The sequence below is a fragment of the Tympanuchus pallidicinctus genome, unplaced genomic scaffold, assembly GCF_026119805.1.
Source record: "Tympanuchus pallidicinctus isolate F22 unplaced genomic scaffold, pur_lepc_1.0 scaffold2, whole genome shotgun sequence".
Taxonomy (NCBI): Eukaryota; Metazoa; Chordata; class Aves; order Galliformes; family Phasianidae; genus Tympanuchus; species Tympanuchus pallidicinctus.
The window spans coordinates 43,590,154-43,604,848 of record NW_026294721.1 but is presented as its reverse complement, the minus strand read 5'-3'; the positions used below and the strand labels follow the sequence as shown (position 1 = coordinate 43,604,848).

The 14,695-nt window shown below is 39.3% G+C and overlaps 2 long non-coding RNA genes across 2 annotated transcripts; both read left to right on the top strand.

The window, feature by feature from the left end:
- The first annotated feature begins 2,601 nt into the window (after positions 1-2,601).
- Positions 2,602-5,186, top strand: LOC128080590 (uncharacterized). The gene is made up of 3 exons (XR_008206796.1): positions 2,602-2,669; positions 4,009-4,098; positions 5,089-5,186. It is a non-coding gene; the product is annotated as an uncharacterized LOC128080590 (long non-coding RNA).
- Positions 5,187-6,900: 1,714 nt separating this feature from the next.
- On the top strand, positions 6,901-13,291 carry LOC128080402 (uncharacterized). Its single transcript, XR_008206664.1, has 3 exons — positions 6,901-7,040; positions 8,034-8,152; positions 13,208-13,291. It is a non-coding gene; the product is annotated as an uncharacterized LOC128080402 (long non-coding RNA).
- Positions 13,292-14,695: the final 1,404 nt, after the last annotated feature.

The window sequence follows — 14,695 nt, the reverse complement described above, 5'->3', positions numbered from 1 at the left end:
AGAGTGCTGGGAAAATGATAGCTCTGCTTTTTGCTGAGGAGGAGCAAAGTCTAATTGCAGTAGGCTGGCTCCTGCCCCCTCACCACTTGCTGTACTGGAAGAGATGCAGCACCGCTGCAACTTTTGCTGCCTCTGGCACACCTGGGCAGGATTGCTGTTCGTACCAGGCAGTGCCTCCTCAGCTTGGATATTTCAGATGGACGCATTGTTTTCCAAGAATGTTACCTCTTTGCACTTGCATTGGTGGAAATCTTGTAGGAACTGGGATGTAAAACTGCAACGTTGCTTTTCTTCTGAGCTTCTCAGAAATGGAAGAATTTAACTTGGAAGTTCTGTACCACATTAAAGTTTCTCTTTTCTTGCCCTTGTGTTTCCAAGAAAAAGTAGGCAAAAAATCATTTCATGGTTGTTTCCACTCATCAGTTTCTGTAGGAAAAAGAGTATGAAGAGACAGAAGGAAAGCAGATTCTGAGGTTGTGAGAATTTTTTTTTTATTTAATTTCAAATAACTTTTTTTTTCAAAATCAAAATGAAAAAAAAATCAAAGCAAACTTTTTTTTTTTTTTTCTTTCTTTTCTTCCATAATCAATTCTTTCTCAACATCAGTATGGTGGTAGATGCTGACCAGCACATTCTCTTCAACTGGACTCTCATTACATCATCAGAGTGATTCTTTTTTTTTTTTTTTGACCATGGCTATTCTCTAAATGGATGGTCCTATTTTGAGAACTTGAGGTCATGGGCTTTACTGCTTTCCATAGAGTTGTCTTTTATCCTATCTTTGTTGCTGAACTGTTTTGAGGAGCAGTAACGAGTCATATGCAGTCTTTCTTTGCCAAGTTGAGGTGATTCATCAGAGTCGCATTCTGTTATCAAAAGAAATGGCTGTACGTTAGGAGAAAGTGGTAAGCATCACCTTGTTTGAGTATTTTCTTGTAGAGAATTAACTTGTGTGTACCTCGTGGGACTTCCATGCCATCTGCATCCCCATCTTGCTATTCTCTTTGTATCAGAGGTCACAGGCCAGTTCAGAGCAAGGAAAATAAGAATTGGTATGTTTTGCACCTGTGTATTATAGCTTTCATAGATTCAGCAGGTAACTGGGTGGTATTTTTTGCCTTCACTCAAATCACAGAAGGCATCTTTTTTTCCACTGAATATATGTATCTGTTGGTTTGGACTCTTATATTTCTGCCTTACAACAGTGTTAGTGCTTAAGGCAGAGCACTGTTGTGAACTGTTGAACCTGATTCCCAAGAGTTTGATACGTTTTTCCCTTTGCTTTCACTGAAAACAGGATCAGGCCATAAATCTGCTTAAGATTTAACATGTGTATTACAGACATTTTAAACTATATGGGCTTGGGATGGACGGGAGCTTCAAAGACTTGTCACTTGTGCTAGACTGGTTGCCTTTAACAATGAAGAGTTCTTTATGCTGCTATGTGCTGGATAATGAATGATCAGCTCAGCAGAAGATGAGCAGCTTGGGGGTTGTACAGATTATTGGACTGCATACTGTGGAACTTCAGCTATTGCACTGTAAAGATAACAAATGATTAATTGATCTCATTCTTTGTACTTATCTTAATTGGTAGCGGTGCTTTGACCCCACTGGCTACTGTAGCAGCTTATGCTTAAACAGTGCTCTCTGAGGGGAGGGAAAAGGAAAAGTGAAGTTGCATGGGATGGGGAACAGAAAAGTGCCACCAGGCAGTTTCCTCTCTGGCCCATGTTATTGTTGTGGGTAAAATGGGAAGGAGAGAGCTGGAAAAGGGGAGATTCCAGGTCCGAGGGGAGCACTGGAAAACATGTGGCTCTAATGCTGTGCACAGCAAGGGAGTGTCACAAGCAAACTTTGTTTTAATGGTCTGCCAGAAACCTTGAAACTTTTATTTCACAAAATGGAAGGGAAAAGCTCTTAAACTTTACAATATAAATTAGGGAACCAGCTGTCAAACTACACTGTCGTTCCTATAATGAAATGGCCTTATAATGACTTGCATCTGGATAAACTGATGCTTTAGATGCTTTTAATAGATGCTTTTTGAGTTGTTCACCTGTCACCTTGGCAAGTTGCGTCTTGCTTAGATGGGGGCAGTAGTTACATACAGTGGGTAAAACAGTTCCTTTTGCTGAAACTTCTCAAAAGTTTGGAGTGAAGCTGAAGTAAAAGTTGTGACACTACACTTCAAAAATGAAAATGTGGAAATAATGTTGTGAGTATATGGTTGGATGGGTGGAGTATTAACTTGCCAGTACTCTTTATGACTGGGCTGCTGACATGGACAGAACCCCCTGGAGCGAAGTACAGCTTTTAACTAGATATGCTGCCCAATTTTGAAAAGGGCAGGCATCTGTTATTAGTGGCCTGCAGATGTGAAATTCTGTCAGGGGGAAAACAAGTCAATTCTCTAATGCGCTGTTTCTGGTTTTGCAACTTTGAAATAATTGCTGGTATAAGAGTTGAAACAGATACAAATGAGTGTGCTTTGGTGTTAGCAAATGGAGGGTATGTTAATCTCGGTGTGAAGAGTCTCAGTATGTTAATAATGATCAAATGAAATTGCACATTAATAACAATCATATGTCATATTGAATGTCCACAGCACTTTCTGCCCAGATGCTCTGAAATGTTTTATGAACTTCGGGAAATCACAACTAGATAAGGTAAGCAACATTGTTCACCATAGACAGTGCGGGGGGAGAGTGAAATTAGGAATTGGTAAGACTTGACTCAGCTCACCAGATTTTCCTTGAGCAGAACTGGAATTTTGTCACTTGGTCTTGTGCAGTGATTTTTCTGTTCATTGATATTGCCAGACAGCAGGTCCATTCTGGGTTAACTGCAGTTGAAGAACTGTAGCAAAACTTGCTAGTTCTGCCTACCATCTTTGATGCTAATGAGCAATTTCTTTATACAATTTTTGGCACTCAGGATGCCCTCAGAAGATAGCAAGTATTGTGTATTTCATAGAAGTAAGGTATGAAAAAATCTTAAGGTAGTTTTCTTAATTTGTGTCTATTTCAATTAACTTTTTTAACTGCACGTCTTGTCTCGTAAAATGATGAACGCTTTCCAATTTATTGGAACAGTTGTTCTATAAAAGAGCAATATGCTTGAGCAACTCCTTGTACTGATACATCATCATCAACCTTAGTAATGAGTGGGAGAGAGAGATAGGGATGCTTTTGGCTCCATTGAAAACATTTGTAGATTCTATCTGGAACAGATTTTATTAAAATTGCAACAAACTTTATAAAGCTCAGTATACGCTTCATTAAGGGAACATTACCTTACAATTATGATTAATTAGATTAAACTTATGAAAGTATGTTATTTGTTCAAATCAAAAGGGTGGTGGGGAAGAATGATGGATGATGAAAGAGTATGATAAATGAAGAAAGCAGCTGAACTAAATTGAATGTGTATTCATCCGTTTTCACTTCATAACTAATGATAAATTGAGCATGTCACATTTAACAATACATGTCTGAGCTTAAGCACAGTCCCAGCTCCTGTGCTCTAATGTCTTTTGTCAGGTAGCTGCATCCAGGGAATGTGATATTTTGTTTGGAGAAACCTACACAGTTCGTTATCAATCTGTCCCTGCAATTGAAATCACAGATGAAAGCTCTTGCTTTCTTGAAATAAAATCACGGAAGTCTCAATTAGGACAGAGTTGTCCAGGAAGCACAGGCTGACTGTGGTGCGTTAATTTGACTTGAAAAGGGAGTGATGTATTGAAAATTGTGCATTGTTGACAAGAATGCAGTTTGGGATAATGGCGAACTTGTATGAGCTTGCGAGGGTCAGAGTCTAACTCAGTGGCTTACAGTCCCTTGCAGCTACTTGTGGAAGGTGCTGTTTAGCATCAACTGAAATGTCAGAATTTGGTCCCAGATACTCGGGATTCTGTATGGGCAATGCCTAGGTGTGGAATAGTTTCTCAGACTTCTGAACTCATACCACATTTTCTTCTTGGCTGACCATTTTCTCTTTCTGCAGGTAATCTGGAAAACAGTCTTTCCAGTGGTAATCAGCAGTTCTACTTCTCTTCTTGGTTGTGATAGATGTGAAGCAAGATGACAGCAGTGAGTGAGTACTGAGGATCTTAGTTTTGTTTTTACCAAAAACAAAGGAAAATATTTTGTTCTGGGATCACTAAAAACTTTGGCCAACAATTCATACCAACAATGTTATTTTAGCTGACTTGGCTCTTCCATTCCTGTTCCAAAGCTATTTGAACATTTTAGGCCAAAGTCAGTGTTGATGGATTGAGCTATACTGAGCTACACCACAAACAAATTTTGGGCAGCATTTCCAGAAATAGTTCAACTGTGATCCTGCAAATGCTTGTGTGCTGTAGACCACAGAACTGAGAAAAGGTTACTGTATAGTTTAAGACATAATGAAGACCAATTGCAGAAGGAACCAGATGCATGAAATAGTGACCAAAAATACTCCAAAACCAAAATGGAAACAAATCCTTCATCTCTTTATGTGCTGAGCATGAAGGGATATGCTCTGATCGAGTAACGTTTAGATCCCCAGTTACAGTCACTGGCATAAATGTCATGTATAATCAGTAGCCAAGGGCTGCAGGTGAAACGTAGTCTCATGTCTTTCTCTGGTAATTAGAAGGGAGTTCCTTGTTGTCTGTTTGCTATTGCTTTAAAGGGTGTAGAATCAGAGGTCTTCTTTTATTCTCCATGCTGTTCTGTCCCCTCTATTGGCAGTAAAGCTTCTTGACAGAAGGACTGCATGCTGTGCCCCAACCTTGTCCTTTCCTGGGAGCATTCTGTGGATTGTGAATAACAATTTGATTCCTTGTCCTCAACCCACCCCAACCTATGAGTGACCTCCCATGTGGTCACCACACAACTGTCATACTGAAAATTTGAGGGTGTGGGAAGCGTTGAGCACAGAAATACATTCTGGCCAGTTCCACATTCGTGATCAGTTCAGGCCTGGTGTTGTCAGTTTATATGCATGAAATCTCTGGGAGGATGCCTAGGATTTCCTGAATGAGCTTGTTTCTCATTCCTGTTTCCTTAAAAAGTTTTTTTTTTCTTTTTTTCTTGGAAGGCTGAGTGAGGAAAGCCCAGACCTGCTAAAGAAGAGGTGTTGCAGGAGACTCTGCTCCCAAAATGTTGTTCAATGGTTCGCATGGCATGACTGCAGGATCTGTCATAAGTCCCTATCAGCAAATAATAATAGCTACTGTGTTTATTTGTTTTTAGTCCCTGTGAGCTTTAGCAGTCTGGAAACTTGTTGCAGTTTTCTCCTACCTTCTTGCTACCTAGTATACATCACTAGCATGTTTGTAAGGAGAGCTATGGTGGTAATCTCTAGCTGGACTTGACTGACATGAGTGAACACTCTTCAGATTGTGTCTGAAGCAGCAATGGACAAAAAAAAAATTGCCCCTCCCCAGTATCTCATTCAAATTGGTCTTGCAGCAGCGTGAGCAGCAGCATCCCATTTAAGATATGAGTATGTTGAGTCACCCTATAAAGGGCTTACAGTGCAGAAACAGTGATAGCATGTGTAGGCTACATTAGTATTAGTATTTACATAATGTAGCATATACATTGAACTTTATATCTTTTAAGTAAGATATGAACACTGGTTACTAAGCCAACAAGCACTTCAGAAAGTGTTAATGTTTTTGAGCCCTTAATTCAGGAGTTGCCCAAACCTAATTGGTGTATGATGCTATACATAAGCATGGACGTCATACAGGTTCTGAAGGATTAAACTATTTCAAAAAAGCTTTGTGACACTTAACTCTACCAGCCTCTCTGAAGTCAGTAAGAGAAAGTCAGGAATTGGTGTGTGAATAAAACTTGGGAAAAAACAAAACAAAACAAACAAAAACAACACCAACAAAAAAACACATCAAAATACTGAGAAGCAAACTGAAATGCTGAACTTGTTAACCAGTTTTAGAAATGTTCTAACTTCCCTTGACTCATGTAAGTGTTTTAAGTAGTTATACTAATGCTCATCTGTGGCCTCAGATGACTGAATGCTTTGTAGTTAGATGTCGGGCATCGTACCTGGCATGGATGTAGAGGTACTTCTGTGAAGTCTTCTTAACTTTTCCTTCATCTGTCCAGCAGGAATGCTGTAAAATGTTTTAGTCTGTCTAACTGATGAGTGCAGTAGAGGATTTCTCATTGTGTAGAGAAGAAATATATTTGCACCCATAATCACGACCCATAGGATACAACCTGACTATCTGAGCTGCTGAAGTCTTATCCTTTGTGAAGGCTATGTTAGCACATGGCATTGAATTGGCTCTAGCAGTCAGGTTAAGAGAGGAAGGATTCTGTTTAAATGACAGTGTAATGAAGAAACTACAGCACTGAATTGCAGAATTGCTGGCAAAAAAAGTTTAAGGAATGTAATGCAAGTCTTGTGCAAAGTAGCTGTTTTTTTTTTCCTTGTGTTCTTGTTTGAATGCAGCTGCATATTTTGTTGTTGTAGCTGACGTGAAGCGCAAAATTTGTGCCTATCTTTGGCTGTTATTGGTAATGCTTCTCAAGCAGTTGTTTATGGCAGCCACAGAAATATTTGACTGCTACCTGACTGAAGGGGGATTGTTTGAAAAATGATCTGTGCTGTGAATATATTAAAGACTCCAGGAAACGGAGTTATGTGAACCATGCGACTATTTTAGCCATCTGTAGCTGCAGTATCTCAGTAGCTGACTTTTGCCGTGAAATTAGATTTGTGTGAAAATGGAGAGTGTCAAGCATTTGGAAGTACTCCCATGGGCTCTTTGGTTTTCTGTCCTTATTGTGATGAACTTGCATTTGTGTGTTGTCACTTTTACAAGCCCCTTTTCTGCCAGCTCCACTCTGCTTCAGCTGCTGTGTTCCCTTGCAGGAGAGGAAGAGTTGATTGAGCAAGATGAGAAGGTGACTCTTCTGGAGGAAATGCTACAGACAGTTCAGTTCTATTGAGGATAACACTTCTTTGATATGCTACCATTTAGAGTGTCACAGTTCGAGACTCCTTGAAAGAAGATAGCAGTGAGTACTTTCTTAGACTTTCCGGATGTATCCAAGTCTTTGCAGCATGAGCACCAATAAAATGAAGATATTGGGAATTATTCCTTTCTTAAAAGGTAGCCTTTCATCTTTAGAAAGGCCACCCTACCCCCATACGTGGTAGAAGCAGAAGGTAGAGAGGAGGCATGGGTGCAGGAATCATTAAAGTGAAATGTGAGTCATGTTCATTAAAGGCAAGCTAGCAGAATGTCTGATATTAGTGGCTGTGTAATGATTAGAGCTTCCTGTAATAATGATGATGGCGATTCAACTATATGAATTGAACATTCATTCTAAGTTAATTCACATCCTTTTAACTAATAAGTTACTTAAGGGAACAAAAAAAGAAGCCTTTTTTTAGCTGGCAATTTGAATAGACTGGAATAACACTGAGATAGCAATCCTCCCTCTGCAGTAGAGGGATTTGAACACTAATTTGTGTCTGAACTTTACACTGAAGGTATAGTTGTATTTGTTTATCAATCATTGATCTCTGCTAAATCAGAAACCTTCTTCACTACTAGTATGTTCCCAGTCAAGATTATAATAAAGAACCTTGCTCTAGTGTGAAACTACTTAAAAAGAACTACAATTTTTGGCATTGTGCGGCATGGCAGGAAGATGAGTGATTTGTTGTTTGCCATATAATTATTTACCATCTCAATTTTGAACAAGAAACCATGGTCTACAAATATTACTCATCTATGAGATGTAAAGAAGAATTGTTTCTTGTATACAGGAAAGATAAACTTTAAATAGTGAGGTGTAAAGGAGAGCAAAGTGGTTTAAGCCAAATAGTGAAGGAAAGCTTTGGAAGTAGTAACTTTGCAGTAGTCCCTCAGCAAGGAGGAAAACTTGTGGTTAAAGCTGTTTAAAGGTAGCCTGGGTTTGGGGGATGTGGAGGGGAAGCAGATAAAGTGCCCTAATGAATGGGTGAGTGGATGCACTATGATAATCAGTCTCTTGTGCTTGTAGTTTTGCTCATTCTGGAGATCTGGATCCATTAGTAAATTGAAGACCTTAGAAGCTGTTCCACTCTTGTCAACATCTGGATGTTTGCAATTTCACCTGAACAACTTAAGGAAGTTAATAAAGTGAGTGTTCTCATCAGTTTATAAAATGCTTAGTTGGCATAGGTATGTCAAAGAAAATAGTATAATTAGACATAAGCACTGTGCAGAAAACTGTGGTGTTTGAGCATTGTAAACTTCTCAGATGCAACAACTGAGTTAGTATTATAATTTTCCATTTTAGTATTACATGTATTAAAGTACTACTTGCACTGCTGTACACAACAAGACTACTCATCAAAACCTTGGCTCTAAACACTGCTGAAATTTGGAGGAATTCCAAATTACGTTGTGAAGTGAGAGGTTCAAGCTGAACTTCAGATTAATATAATTTGGCATGAATCTGGATGATAGATTCTAACGCCTTCGTACATTCAAGTTGATTCATTTAGGTTCTAGTATTTGAAAGCATTTTCAGATTTATTTGTGAAGAACTGTGAAACTGCAGGAATTGTGAAGAACTTGCCATAAATTATCCCTCAGGTTGTTGTCTTGTTTTTGACATTCAGTCTTAACTGCAAAGCTCTGTCAGTATCTCTGATCTGATGGAATCATTGCATGTATTTGTTGCATTGTGTGTTAATCGTGTGAAAATGAATATACTGTTATTTGAGATGTAATTCTGACTGGTTGGAAGAATGATTCCTTTTGGATGTTAACAAATTCTGGAGGCGGAGAGTTGTGGAGGGCTTGCTGGTGAGTGTTTTTTCTGGGTGCTCTGCAGGCTTAAGGAGCTGTCCAGTATTGTTTTCTGGGTGAAATTTGCAAATTTTTTTTTTTCTTCTGTTATGATGAGAACTTTCAATGGACAAGGTTTGGTTCTTCAGAAGTGCAATAAGTCGTCCTTATTGCATTAAAAGACCCTCTGGGATAGTGGTATTGGAATACACTCAAGATCAGGCTAGGACAACTTTTTAGTTCTTTGTTCTTCTGTGTCAGTTAAAAAACCTTTTTTAAAAATTATTATATGCAATATGAGATTCCCACTTCAGAGTATAACTCATTTGGAATCATTTGAGAGAAAAAGTCACTTGAAATTTCCTTAAGCAAGAAAACATCACAGAATCATAGAACCACAGAAAAGGACCATGATGACCATCTAGTTTCAACCCCCCTGCTATGTGCAAGGTCACCAGTCACTAGACCAGGCTGCCCAGAGCCACATCCAGCCGGGCTTTGAATGCCTCCAGGGCATCCACAACCTCCTTGAGCAACCTGTTCCAGTGTGTCACCACTCCCCGAGTGAAAAACTTCCTCCTAATATCTAACCTAAACCTCCCCTGTCTCAGTTTAAAACCATTCCTCCTTATCCTATCACTGTCCACCTCGTAAACAGCCATTCCCCCTCCTTTTTATACGCTCCCTTCAAGAACTGGCAGGCCACAATGAGGTCTCCCTGGAGCCTTCTCTTCTCCAGGCTAAACAAGCCCAGTTCCCTCAATCTTTCCTCATAGGAGAGGTGCTCCAGCCCTCTGGTCATCTTAGTGACCTTCCTCTGGACCCACTCCAAGAGCTCCACGTCCTTCCTATACTGGGGGCCCCAGGCCTGGAGGCAGTACTGCAGATGGAGCCTCACAAGAGCTGAGTAGAGGGAGACAATCACCTTCTCCCTGCTGGCCACCCCTTTTTTAATGCAGCCTGAAACAACACTCTAAAGAAGACACTGCTTATCAACAGCAAGTGATTTTGAGTCAGAGGCCTTTGAAAGAAGAACTTTTTTTTCCTTTTAGATCTTTAAATAAATTTTGTTCACCTGAGTTGACCATAGACTGTGTCTCTATAACAGTTTTTGCATAGCTTCTGCCATAATTTCTGTTCAAATACTAATTTTATTGAATTTAAATTGATCATCTGAGTGGATTGCATATGTTTAGACATGAGTTTGGAAGACACAATGTACTGGACCGAGGGCTCAGCACAGTTTATAATCTTGATGTAAAATCTGGCAGACTTCCTAACTTGTGGATGAGCGGTAGAGTCGTACTTTGTGAAGTGCAAAGATCTCGTAGCATGCTGAGCAGTTTTGAATTTCCTGTGAGGCTTACCTCTTCTGCTTTTAAGCCATACCACTTCCCTCAGAAGTTTAGTGTGCTTTCAAATTCTTCACTTGTGGCAAGACCCGTAGTATTGCGGACCATGACAGAAACATTGAAGAATACCGAGTATTCCACTCCAAATCATAAACGAATTTTTGAATATGTGGCAAGGCTGACATATGTGTTGCCTAGAGCTTTCCTGTTCCCATGGAAGATAGTTGGATGTTAGAAATGTGTTTGTATTCAGAATTAAAATGGTCAAAAATAATACTCATGGACTGTAATTAGTGATCTTTTTTGGTTTATTTTTTTTCTTTTGCCAACAAATACTATGTTCTGATAAAGTTGCAGTTTGACTAACCTTACTTTTAGTGGTATTCAGAAACCTGTCTTCTGCAGAAGGTGATTGTATCTATTGTCTCACTACAGTGATGTAACCATTGGTGTTTGCTATTATCTTTTCATATTGAATATGAAAACTGCATTCAGCTTTACTGTGAAATTCACAAAGAACTAGCTTTTGGGCAATTTGTAAAAGAGCTTTTTATCCTTTCAATCTGGTCATCCAGTCATCCACATTTTAGCTCCAAGGGGAATCACTTGAAAAAAGCTTATTTCCCTTTCCTCTACTGTCTCTCCCAATACTCTCCTTTCCTTTTACCTCCTTCTCTTAACCTCATCTAGATACCTATTAGCTTGCTCTTTCAATAACACTGCTCTGGCTTCCATGAAAGTGCTTTTTAATGTAGGAGATGTACTTCAGCCATAACACCAGGGTCACTTTCTGAGTAACATTTTATGGGATTGATTAAACTTTAACACCATAACTGTTGACTTTATAGGCCAAGAAAGAGACTCTGAGTGCTAAGCTCTGGATAATTTGTGCTTCACAATTTTTTAAAATCAAATAGATATAAGCGTTTAATGTATTTGATAAAGTAGCCCTCTTTTTTTTCCCTCTGTCTCCTCTCCTATTTTAAAAGACCCCCAACATTTAACATGAAATAAAGTCTTTAACACTAATGAAGTAAAGTTATAGTAAATAACAGTATGAAAAAAAAAAAAAAAAAAAAAAAAAAGGTGTGCAGCCCTATGGAAAGAGAAAGGATATAATTTGCCTGGCTCCAAATGTGAGTGCATCGTAGAAAATGAATGAAGGGGTGCTGTTAGTTGAGGGTTGAGGTTACAAAAATGCATTTTTTTTTTTTTTTTTTTTTTTTCTCTCTGGGAATTCTCTTGTCTCCTAAATTGCTTTTTGCACAGGCCTTACTGCTGATAAATTGCTGGACAGGAACACATCTGTCCATATACCAGGTAGAAAGATGAGTGTAAAGAAGTGTTTGATGGAAGAGTGTGACTGAGGACCAGAGGAGAGTTCTCGTGTTGGTTGCAGTCTCCCATGTCTCTAAGCAGTCACCTGTGACCTCATAACCTCACGTGGCAAGTGGCTATCCAGGATCTGGTTCTTCCCTTTTGCCTGTGGGAAACTCCTCTGGCTTTTGTCATGCTTTTCAGGGATATATCCAAGCTGTTAGGATATGCTGCATCTTCTAAGAATGACTCCTCAGAGCACCTTTCTACTCTACTCAGAGGAAACTTGCATCTGGGAAAATTATGTGCAGATAGATATTATGAACATGAACTTCCAGTGGGGTTTCCAGTTCTCAGAGTGTAAATGATAATTAAAAGCTCTTGATGAATCCCCCGGAGCATTCAGCCTGTATTATGGTAAAACCCAGGCATTTTCAAGGTGAGAGAGACCTTCCTAGTGGGATAAGATAACTTGGTGTGACCACTGAGTGTAGTTATGGCCTGGCATCAGCAAATTTGCTGATGAAGTCATGGTAAGCTTGTTATTTTAGAAAATCAATAATGTGGTTAATAGTCTTGTCCTAACATTTCTTGGGAAGGGTAATTGTACAGTTGAAAAAGGAGCCAAATTTTAAAAGCCTTGTGGCTTACCGTTTGAGTTGAAACATTCCTAAATGGAATGGAAAACCAGATTATGCTTCTATTGCTAGCATCCAGAAAAACTTCACCTACTTGATCATCTCAGGCAGTTTTCCCTGCTGAGGCATGAAGAAGTCATGTAGACGAGCATTACTGCTTGACTGAATGCACAATAAACCTGGCCTCTGAGGAAGTCAAATATCCTGAGAGCTGCTGGAAAAATCTGGAGTTGCCAGTAGCCCCAACAGATGTGCATCTCCTACTGCTCTTCTTAACAGACTCTCATAGTGCAGAGGGGTAGAGAGAGCAGTGAGCTAAAGGCAGATATTGAGGACTGCCTGAAATCGTTATTTCATCAAAAGTTCAGCAGTGCTGTTAAGATGGATTGGATGTTGCAAGAGGCAGTCAGTGCTCAGGAGATCTCTGAAACAATCATAGAATCAGAGGGTTGGATGGGACCTCAAGGATCATGAATCTCCAACCCCCCTGCCACAGGCAGGGCCAATAACCTCCACAATTAATACTAGACCAGGCCGCTAACTGAGATTAACATCCAGGAGAAAAAGTACTGTCTTGATCTCATGCTGTTTGTCTGGGATTCTGATGCTTGAAGCTGTCAGAGATTGGTGTAGTACTGAGTGGATCTTGAGTTTGTTCCTGGGTGCTTATGAAAACCCTGTTCTTAACTAAGATCTAAAATATTTTATTTTCTTTGCTAGAGTTAAGCATATGAAATGTAACACACTTTTTTTTGGTCGCTCAAGTTTCCATTTTATCCTGGCTTCTCACACTTGAAAAAACAGAAATTGGAAGAGTTTGGGTTTTTTTTCTTCCTTCTTTAATCTTGTTCTTTGCGAAGCTGGACATCCACAGCCTGTGGACTACTTCTGTGCACAAAGAACTTCATATTCATAAGCCAAAACTCCATATTTTTTTAAGATTAAGGAACACGGGCCAAGATCAGGTGAAATTAAATAATAATAATAAAAAAAGAATAAAGAAAATCTCCTTAAAAATGCAAAGTCTGTACTTTCTTTGGATGATTGTGCTTTCTCAGCTGTGGTAACTGAAACGTTGTTATTTCTGCACATAGACTGAATCCAGGAAAGTTCGGATTGCCCATGGAAGAGAGAATGGATCTTGATGTATGTTCCCTAGATGGATTTCACAACTAAGTGTAAGGTTGCAAACGTTGGAGCCTTGTGGATGCTGAAAATTAACTGTATTGGCTGCTTTCTTTTCTACTGTATCTCTATTTTTTATCTTTCTCTTTCACATGGATTTTTTTTTTAATACTAAATTTATATTTTCCTTTCCCAACTTTCCCAGTGCCTTTCCCTCTGTTTTCATTCTCTGTCTCTTTCTCATAACTGTTTCTTTTGCCTGCTGATACTTCATCATTCTGTCCATTCAACAAAGCAGTCTAGTAAACATGAGGTGTCTTTTCCCTTCCACCTTAATGAGTTGATCTGTATATTCTCCTCGTGTCAAATCCATTTCTTAAATAATTTCTCACTAGCTGTTTCACTCTCTCTCTGAATCTATATAGGATTGTTACTTGCGATTCTCCTTCAGTATTTCCCTTGCTTTTGGGTCCTGTGTCCTTCAGCGTGCCACTTTGGCTGATACATTGAAATCTCAAAAGAGCCTGGCAGGCACTGTTGCTCTCTTCTGATCTTGCCAATTGTAATATTTCTTCTATGCAAGGCACCTCATAATTTGAGTGAGGTCAGGCAGGACCTGAGAGCTGATCCTGTCCTGTCCAATGAATCAGCAGTGTGATTGAAAGAATGTGCGAACCATCACAATGATTTTGTTTGTTCCCGTGCTGGGGACAGGTCTCATTGTCTCTCTCTCTCTCTCTGTCTTTTTTTCTTCATTTCTGCAGTAATCAATAAAAAGTGAAGAATGCACCAAAGACCAGCACAAGCCTTCTGCGCCCTCAACATAGGTCTTGAGCCGGTCCTCTTAACACATAGGAAACGGAAGAAAGAACCTGAAACCAAATCTGGTAGGTAACAGTTTATCACAATCCTGTTTGTTCCTCATTTGGAGTTGCTTACTACCACTCAGTTCCTGAGAGTTGCTTCGTGCTTGTGGGCACGTAGTTTATCTTTCAGATCTGTAATTAACCACTTCCTCAGATACAGACACTAGATTGGAAATTGTATGTTACTGTGCATTTACCACTGTTTTGAGACTCTCAAACTAGAGAAAGTGGTATTTTTTATTTGAACAAACTGTGCATTAGTACAGAACTAAGTAGTTTAATAATAGCACATCTACCTGCTACCACTGTTTTAATAAAATGAGAGCTGCTCTGGACACGGCAGCGGTTATTTTGGCATCAGATAAATTACTGAAGGATTTAAGTCTCGCTCATGATCCAAGCCTGAATTTCTCTTTTTGAGCACTCACACTGTAATAAGATTGATTGTAAGGAAAACACAAAATATAGAGAATTTGAATCTTTGAGGAAAGCTTGTCTGCACATAGATGCTGTGGAAAGAAAAAGCTTAGGAGGCGCAAATGTGACCATAAAATCAATTGGTAAAACCAGTCTGTGGACACACTGAGCCAA